Source organism: Anser brachyrhynchus (assembly GCF_964034855.1).
Source record: "Anser brachyrhynchus genome assembly, chromosome: 25".
Classification (NCBI taxonomy): domain Eukaryota; kingdom Metazoa; phylum Chordata; class Aves; order Anseriformes; family Anatidae; genus Anser; species Anser brachyrhynchus.
This window is the reverse complement of record NC_137718.1, coordinates 3,560,576-3,569,768: the sequence shown is the minus strand read 5'-3', so window position 1 is coordinate 3,569,768 and position 9,193 is coordinate 3,560,576. Positions and strand designations below refer to the sequence as shown.

Genomic DNA, 9,193 nt, shown 5'->3' with positions numbered 1-9,193 from the left:
CCGGGCCTGTCCTGCATGGACCCGGCTAACAGCCCTTGCCAGAAACGCACAGTCCCACATGACCAGTTTGCTCGTTTCTCTCCTTTTTTTTATCCGTTGTGTGGCACCTGGTCAAGGTGTGATGGTAAACCTGGTGAGTGAAGGCCATGGTGGAGGACCCTACCTGGCAGCATGTCTCCCCCGCTTCCCACCTTGTCCTTGCTAGGGTTACGAGGAAGGTCAGAAATGCCTGAAAGTCCTGCTGCAGGCGAGGACGTTCCCAGCTGCCAGCCCTGCCCAGCCTCTCACACCACACACACTGCCTCATCCTGTGCCTTACCACCTGGATTTACCCATGCTCTGCCACCCAGCTGAGTGCAGCAGCAGGAAAAAGGAAAAAAAAAGACGAAAAAGAAGCGCATGAGCCCCAGGGGGTGACAGCCTGGGTTAACTCCTGCCGTGTCATGGAGCTGCTGCCTCATTCAGGCCAATGTCATAGGCTTATATCCACAGGTTTAGTCAGGGGACTAAAGCAGGTGTCCAACAGCTCATGCTAGGCCAAGGAGGCGATTCTTCTAGGGCATCCGGAGCTAACCCAGTTCAGCTGAGGATACCTCAACAGCAAATACTCATCCCAAGAAGCAAAGCAAGCCTCGGGCAGACCACTGGCAGAGTTAGAGCCGCCAGCACATTATCTAAGCACCAACAGCAAAGTTAAAAGCTGCATTAAGCCAAATGAGAAGTGCCCCAGTCTATTACCATTCCTAAAACTCAGCTTTTTTGTCTCTTGTTCCCTGTTTCCCCTTGGTGCTTGGACTTTGTTCCCACACAGCAGCTTTTTACATAAAGCATTGGGTATGCATCTTTAAGACTCTGGTGGAGAAAGACTTATTTACTGCCCAACATTGCCTGATGCTGGATTATGAAAGAGTCACATTATTGCTATGCATCCCGGGGCAAATTCTACCATCGCTGCTATGTGAAAGGCGTCAGGGTTTTCAGGTAGCACAGTCCAAATCACATGCAGTATCTCCTTACAATTCCGCTGTATGCCACCCTGTCAACCCCAGGCTCCTTACGGCAGTAAGCTGCGTTTCTTCCCAGCCCAAGCTGTCACTGCTGAAATATATGCATGGCTTTCATGGGCCTGATTTCTCTTTAACACAGAGAAAAACACTTTGGTGTTCTTTCTTATTACCCTGTTGACACAACATTGGTTTTATTTTGTTCCTAGGCAGGCCAGCAGAGATGAACATTGCCTTGCTAACACTGCGTTAAAGGAACGTTTACCCGCATGCTCTGAATGGCTTATTTGGTTCTTTTTATACATTCCGGAGAGAGAGCTTTGTCTCTGTTTGGTTTTCCTTTCCCCGCTATTTCTCATATCTGTTTCAGTGAGATAAAGAACTCCATTGCATTCAGAGGCTACACTCTTTTTCTAACAATCCACGCTTTTTTTTTCTTTTTTTTTTTTTCGCGGCTTACCTGCACTATTTAGTTGCTAGAAGGGAGAAAGAGAATACTTTAGCTGGTAACTGGCACCAGCAGGCTACATTTGGGTTTGAAATACACTTTAGTTGCTGCTTTCTGTAGTTACAGATCAAGCAGATAATAACAGATCTCTGTGTTAACCTCTGCTGGGTCAGTGCTGCAAGTGTGAGAAAGTGACTGGTGCATTCCCTGGCCTAAATTAAAGACAATCTTAATGGGGACTGTACAAGTCGGAGAACTGGTAACACAATATAGTCTTTCACCTCTAGGTGCCAGTTTGAATTCAGCCCAGGCTAGCGCCGATTGAATGCACTTATCTTTTGCCTGCCTCATTGTTCAAGGGAAATAAGTTTGACGGGTCTCAATCTACTCCTCCTTAGAAGACAAATATTCGCTTGCCAAAGCCTTTACAGCCATGGGTGACCCTCGCTGGCAGGTTCCCCTCTTTCCCACAGCCGCCTCCCCTAGGATTAAAATGGCCATGGGAACTGCAGTCACCTCTCAGCTTGCTCCCTCCACGTCTCCTTGGGCAGGGGATACCTACAGCAGCTCTCATCCATGCTGGAGCTAGTTTGTGCCCTCAGCCCGGTGAGATTCACGTTGTGACAGAGCAATCCAAGCCCCGTTTCATTATTATCATACGTTTAGAGCTGGACGTTATCAACCTCACCAGGAAAAGCATCCTCAATATCTGAAAAAGTTCCAGTCACAGTCCTTCCCCCGTGACTCTTGCTTCTCATGTGCCACAAATAAACATCGCCCACCAGCAAGGGTGGCACTTACCAGGGTCTGAGCTGGTACTCGGGTTTGTAGATACCAAGGCCAGAAGGGAACTGCTGCTAACAGCCAGAATACAAGCCCCAGACTCCCCTGATTTCAATCCCATCAGATCTGGAGCAGATCTTTCAGGAAAAAAAATAATAATAAAATGCATATACTCTGAAAATGTTCCTGAGGCAGAGAATCAAACACAGGCTGTAAACAAAAATCAAACAGCTACTTACTCAAAATGTTAAATAATTAAAAAACAAGGAGGCCTCATTCTCGTCTGAGGCACCTAAACCCAATTAATTCCCGGCTGACACTGATAATGAACTCACTGTGCCCAGGAAAGCAACATCAGTGTCACGCATGGGGACACACCGAGATCGCAGACCCGCGCAGGGTCGCACACCGAGCTAATGGCATCAGCAGTGGCAGGCGCATCTAGCAGACTGTTCCTTACCAGAATAATTTCCCCCCATTGAAATCACCAGAGGTTTTTAGGGAAGATGGGGGGAGAGCTGAAACATATGCAATTTTCTACTTTTCTTTTTCTTTTTGATCCTTTTGCTCATGGGTTTGGCAACCGCAGCTTTCTTCATCCTCGGAGATTATTCGACAGTTCCTCAGAGTCTTCAGTTTTCTCACAAATCTCTCTTCCTTTCACTTAATTTAAACATTTTGGGCCAATTTAATGATTTAATAATGAGAAATAAAATTGGAACTTTAATAAGTGTTGAGAGGAGAACTTTTCATTTCATCTGGGGATTGAGAAGGGCGCTAAAGGTGTGAACCCTGTTAGCCCTGCTGGCCTAGCCGAGCTCCAGCATGGGAGAGCCCGATCCTGAGAGATGCTGAGCGCTCGCTGCTCCCACTGAAGTCGGGGAAGTCCCACGGACTCGGAGCTCAGTGCGGATTTGGGCTCCATAAGACACAAAGTGAGCACATAAATCCACAGCAGCACTGTCTCGCGGATGCCTGGCTAATAACTTTAAAGCCCGGCTTCATTTAGTACTACCGCCAGCTGATCAACTCCAAGCAGCTCCTCGCTACACCATTAATTTAAGGTAACAATTCACTAAGATCTTTGGTTCCGCACAAGTGCTTCCCAAAATCACTTCTTTGGTCTCTGTCAATTATCTGAGACTAATGCAGCTTGAAGTTACCTTTTAGAGCAAACATTACTCTGCTGTCATAATTCTAAAATACTATCAGTAGCAAAAAGACAGGAAGGATGCTGCTTTCAGCTCCAGAAACTCAGGCTGCAAATTCAAATGGAGAAATAAAAAATAAATCAGTGCTGGTGCAGGCTGAAGATCAATTGGATTTTCATAGTTTGGGAATTGCTAGCCGTGTTCACAGGACCAAATGGACCTCGAGCCTTTTACTCATCCGATTTCATTTTCTGGATGACTACTATTAGATAAAGGCAGGTTCTCAGGTGCCTCTGCAATGCTACCGGCCATCAAATTATATCTGGCAAATCAAATCTCACACGCTCGGGGCTGGACTTGCTGGCTGGCTGCTCCCTCACCCTCTCCATCGCAGCACAGCTTCCCTCACCGTGCTGGGGGCAGCCGGGCAGCCTCGCTCTTCTTCTTCGCCTGCCGTGCCCAGGAGGCTCCTGCTGACCCAGCCTGAGCCCTGAGAAGGGCAAATTTGGGCACGGGACATGCCCGGCACCTTTCTCCAGATGGCTCGGATCTGCCCATGCAGTGCACCTGCGTGTGGCACCCACTTGCCACCCCGTTTGGGATGTATCTCCACGTGGATCGCTACTTCCACTCTGCTAAATCAGGCAAAAAGGGAACCGGCAGACAGAAATGAGTGCAGACATGGAGACGGCTAGGTCTTCTCCTGCCAAATGCTCTGGGTTTGTAAGTAGTTGTTACGATGAGACCTAGAAGTGCGGCTGCTCTCTGATTTTGGAATGGGACTTTGGCTGGGAGCGCAGGGCAGAAAGAAAGAGCTGTCTCTTCCTGTCTTGTGTGCATAACAACTCCATAACAGGTCTGGATATCACTTGGAGAACGACGCTGGCTGAGCATGTAGGCTGCCAGCATTCATAATAATTAACCATTAATGTTAGCAAACACTTGGCAAATCTCCACCAGCTTTCATCCCAAGCTCTCAGAGTCCTTTGCAAACACGAACGGATTAAACCTTGCCAGACCCCCTCCAGTCCTACGCATTAATCCAAAACATTTCTTCCACTTCTGTTCTCCAACAGGGTACTTAGTAACCACCGTGAGGCTCGGGAGGACTCGGATCAGCCCCGTTTCGTGCAGCAGAGCTGAGACCCAGGGCGGCACAGGGCCGTTTCCAGAGCTGTCTGCTGTGACAGCATCACCCCTCACACCTGCTGGGGTTGGTGGCAGTTTGAACATCTGGTTTGCCATCCTGCTGCTGCTTTTTAACAGCTCCTTGGGGACAAAATAAAAAGACAAAAAATAAAAAAAGAGTGGGGGTTCATTCCAGAATAATGATTCTCCCTTGAAATACACTGTCCACTTGAGGGAATTATAATGGAATAGCTTGTTCAGAGTAACTACTGTATCTGCTAAACCAGCAACTTCCCCCCACAAAGGCACTCTGTACAAGCTCTTTATGCTTAAAGTTTAACTTCAAAAAGAAATATCCAGCCACCTGGCCTGGTCACACAGCCAGCAGCGTGCCACGGCTGTTTGAAATGGGCAGCAAACAAACTTTTTTTCCCAAAAGAGAGCAATTTGATTTGCAGGACCTCGTAGCACAGACATTTGGTGGCCTCCTCTGATGCCTGGCTCCCTACCACGCCGTGACCTCCATTTCGGCTGCCCGAGGGCTAAAGACATCGTGGCTGATCCATGGCCAGGGAATAAAAGCAGAGGCTGTATGCTCGTCTACTTGTCCCAGTTTAGTTCAGCAAGCAACAATCAGAGCATCCTCTACGGCTGCTCTCAGTAACGCGCAAGGGTATTTGCTGTAGACTCTGGAAGAACAATCGGTTTTAGGCAGACAGATCAGTCATCTTAGTGCTCACCTGGGAATAAAAGGTCTTTTTTCTTTTCCTCCCCCAGTTCTTTCCCCTCATTTGCATTCACTTTTGGCTTAGAAATAAATTGCTTTAAATCTCGGCTCAGCAAGAGCTAAGCCTGAAAAGCCAGAGGACTACATTCATGAACATTTCCTGGGAGTTCAGGCAAAAGCCGATCGGAGACGTTTCTTTCTGAGGCTGAGCAACATGAGGAGGAGCTTTTGGGGGATGAATAGGAAAGAGAAAGGTGCTTGGAAGGCAGAGATAGAGGAAGAGAAAAGGAAGATAAGAGGTTTGAAAGAGCATGGCTCTTGCCCATGGTGTGTCTAAATTGCCTTCTCCTCGCCAATGCCCAGACATTTTTTCTCCCCAGTACCCTAAGCTCAATACCTGAGAAAGTGAAAATCCAGCCGCCACAATAAGAACAACAAAGAGCCTTGGTCCATACAAAGTGACTGAAGCAGGAAAAATGTAATATTTCAAAGCAGCCTAAGTCAAGAAACAAGAAATGTTCGGTCTTTCAGTTGCAATAAAACATTGTTTATCACGTTGCAAAGGGTACTTTTTTAAACACAAATGGCCACGCAGCGCCTTTAATACATGGAGATATTTCAAGATAGGCATGATATAGAAAACCTAGGCAGGAAATATGTCCTGGCTAATCTGACAGTTATCTCTTTTACAGCCAGCTCCTGTCATTTCAGTCTTTGGGAACTGCCTGCTACATTGATAACTGCAGACCTAAACATAGCAGAGGAGAAAGCCTTTGTTAATTACGCTAGCCTTCATTTTGTTTTGATCTGGACTTTGCAGGGCTTTTGGAAAGCTGCTGCTCTGCTGCACGTCCCTTTGCGCCTCCAGCCCCGAGGCAGCTGCGGGTCGTGGCAGGGCAGGGGATCCTCCTGGGCTGCTTACCGAGAGGAGCTGTGGCAGTCCTGCCACAAACCAGACCATTAACTCAGCTGGAGCATGGCAGATTCCCCTGTGCAGGAGAAAAAAAAACAAAAAAACAGAAACCTCCCTGGAAGCTGCATAAACCTGCCCATTGTCTGATCCGGCAGGTACGGGGCTGATTTTCCCAGTGTGGTATTAATTTCCCGAGGAGCCTATTTATACCGAATTCATCAGGGCTACTTTGTACCCAGGAGAGTCCAGCTCTGTATTTTCAATCAGTTAGCGGCCATCAGACCCTAATGGGGTTGCTGGAACCGTGGGTGCTTTGTGCTCTGCCCAGCAGGCGTTTCAGCACGCTGCCCCGCTGCTCTGCTGCCTCCCTTCACATTGCAGCTCCTCGGTTCCTTCCCGATGGTTGCTTGCAACTCCTTTGGCACATCGCTGGCCCGATTCTGCCTGCAGCTATGCCCGTGGGGCAGCAGGGCATCTCCCTCGCTTTGGAGCAGTGCCTGGCCGACGAGGTTTACAATTTGGCCTCTAAAGGCTGGCTCTCCATCTGATGGGCAGGGCTGCCTTTTCCCTCAAGTCGAAGCCGTATTTTATGCACCATGAGAAATTTCATCACTTTCGGTGTGTACACAGGTGAAGGACAGGAGAGAAACAAATACGTTGCAGGTGATTAATCTCAGAGCTAAACGGGAGCTGATGGAGGGGACTTTCTTCGCTTCTGTCAGCTGGGTCGTGACACCATCACCCCGAGCCTAACACCGCAGCAACCCATCTTTGCTTCTTTGCTCATTCCTAAGCTTAGAAACCAGCTCAGCAGCTGGCCTCCACCAAGGAGACCTCGCCCACAGGTCTCCTCCTTTTCCCCAGGTGTGTTCTTGCCATTCAGACAATCACCCCAGAACCATCAAAAACTGACCACCCCGTGCCCACAGCTGCACTTCCCAGCACTGCATTTATCTCCACCCGCTTACATACGACGCTGGGTCTTCCAGACCTTTCCTGTAACTCAGGAGCTCAGCAAAAAAAAAGCAAACCCCAGCAGCAGCTATGCTCTTTGCCTCTTCCTTTGCCCTTTGGGTCACTTACCTGGTGAAACACTTAAGGCTCAAGGAGAGAAGCTGACTTGGCATGGCAGAAGCAGGGAAGCTTTCCGTGGATCTGAAATAACTAAAAATATTCCTATCTTTCATCTCTCACAGGACACAGAAAAACCCTTTTCTATTTTGCCTATGCTGTTTGGTTCAGTAAGTGCCCCCCAGCCTTGCTAATACCCTTGCCCATGCGACCTCAGGGGATAAAGCAGCTTTTTATCCTTAGGTGAAAATGGCCCTGCCTGGACAAACAACACAAATGTGGGTTTTTAGCACAGGAGGAGAGATCCCTTTGGTTGGGAACCTGCCTGAGTGCAGCAGGGCCGGCCGGGAACAGGGGCTGGAAAAGAGCCAGGGGGGCAGCAGGAAGATCAAGCAAAATGGTAAGAAAGGAGAAAGCAAGGTATTACATGTTAATAGATCTAATCTTTGGCTCCCGGTGGAATTTGCAGAGATATCTTACTAGAATTACTCAAGTTTTATCAGGAGACAGCCATTCTGGGAAAGTGCCTTTTGGACAGCAAAGCGCTCTAGACCTTGAACCGCATTAGCATCGAGCAAAAGAGGCCCCCACAATAGTTTCAAAGATGAGGGCAGGAAGTGGGAGAGAAGAGACCATGAGAGATGTAAACCCATCCCGGGCATGCAAATGTACACGAACACAATCCCCAGGCGATGTGCAGCACGCCATCTCTGCCAGGGGTCCCTCCAGAGTGTAAAACCTGTAGGTTTTTACCAGTGAGCAGAAAATCCAGGACCCTCCACAGACACTAGAAGAGGTACCCAAAACGATAGCAGCTTTTATCCGTCCACCAATACTCTGAGCTGCATTTCTGCTCTGAGTGCAAACACTCTGAACAGAGGGGGAAAATGAAAAAAAAAAAAAAAAGAGAGAAGATTGTGCAAGGGACATGAAAAAAATCTCCTTAAAATCCAGACCTAGATATAAAACACCATATAGGTGGAACAAGCTAACAGGAGAGATAAAAAGCAAAGATGGAGAGAAACCAGGTGGTTTCTCATCATTTTTTCCTGACATCCCCTGTCTGAGGAGATGACTGCAAGATCTTTGGAGAGGCAGAGGAATAATGTCTGGCTCTGTCAAGCTCCCTCTTTATTCACTGCGGTGATGGGGTGAAAAAACATCAGGTCTGATAAATGATTCATGGAGCCTTTTCTTCTGCTAATCTGTAAATAAATTTTAAAAAGCAGCTTCTTTTTGATGAATATATTCCGCTGCTCGTACGAACACGTCGGCCTTTAGCAGCAACACGGGTGCTCTCAGACATCTCTGGCGCTGCTCTCGGTACTTGGGAAGCCCAAAGCCAGCTCCTCGCTGAGCTCCACGTGATGGCTTTGCTGCCTGGCCCCGGCTGGGGACCTGTCCCTGCGCCCCCCCGGGCTCTGGTGGAGCCCGGCCTCATCTCCAGCCTCACGCTGACACCGTCACCTCTCCGCTTGGCCAGGGAGGGAGAGGCTAACGCCCTCTAACATCCCGTGGATTTATGGACGTGGGGGCGTGCAGGGACCTCTGTGAACATCACACACGACGTCCGGCGCAACAAGCTCTAAATCCTCTCCTTCCTGCTGTGCACGTTTTGCTGCTGTTTGTGCGGTGGACGCTGATTTCACGCAGTGCTGGAAACCACCACCAGGTCCAAGGTGCCCACCAGCAGGGCATCGCTCCCTGCCCAGCCTCAGAAGCAGCAGCTCCTGCAGGCGCTAACACCACGGGTTTGACCCGCTGCACCTAAACCTCAGCACTGGTTAACCGGTTTAGGAAGGCCGTAGCTACTTTTTTTTCTGTTTTCTCCTGTTCCCATTCAGGTACAGGTAACGGCAGCACCCTGGGCGCGGATGCAGTCAGGCAGCAGAGCCCTGGGACAGCCACAGCACCTCCTCCCTCCCAGCTGGGTCTCTCCCCAGGCAAGCCGTCTCCTGGCTTTTGTGA

At 48.9% G+C, this 9,193-nt stretch overlaps 1 long non-coding RNA gene across 1 annotated transcript; it reads right to left on the bottom strand.

Annotated features, from left to right (window-relative positions):
- Positions 1 to 425: 425 nt before the first annotated feature.
- On the bottom strand, positions 426 to 7,197 carry LOC308182851. Its single transcript, XR_013942129.1, has 3 exons — positions 6,164 to 7,197; positions 5,639 to 5,737; positions 426 to 4,655 (listed from the first exon to the last, which is right to left on the bottom strand). It is a non-coding gene; the product is annotated as an uncharacterized lncRNA (long non-coding RNA).
- Positions 7,198 to 9,193: the final 1,996 nt, after the last annotated feature.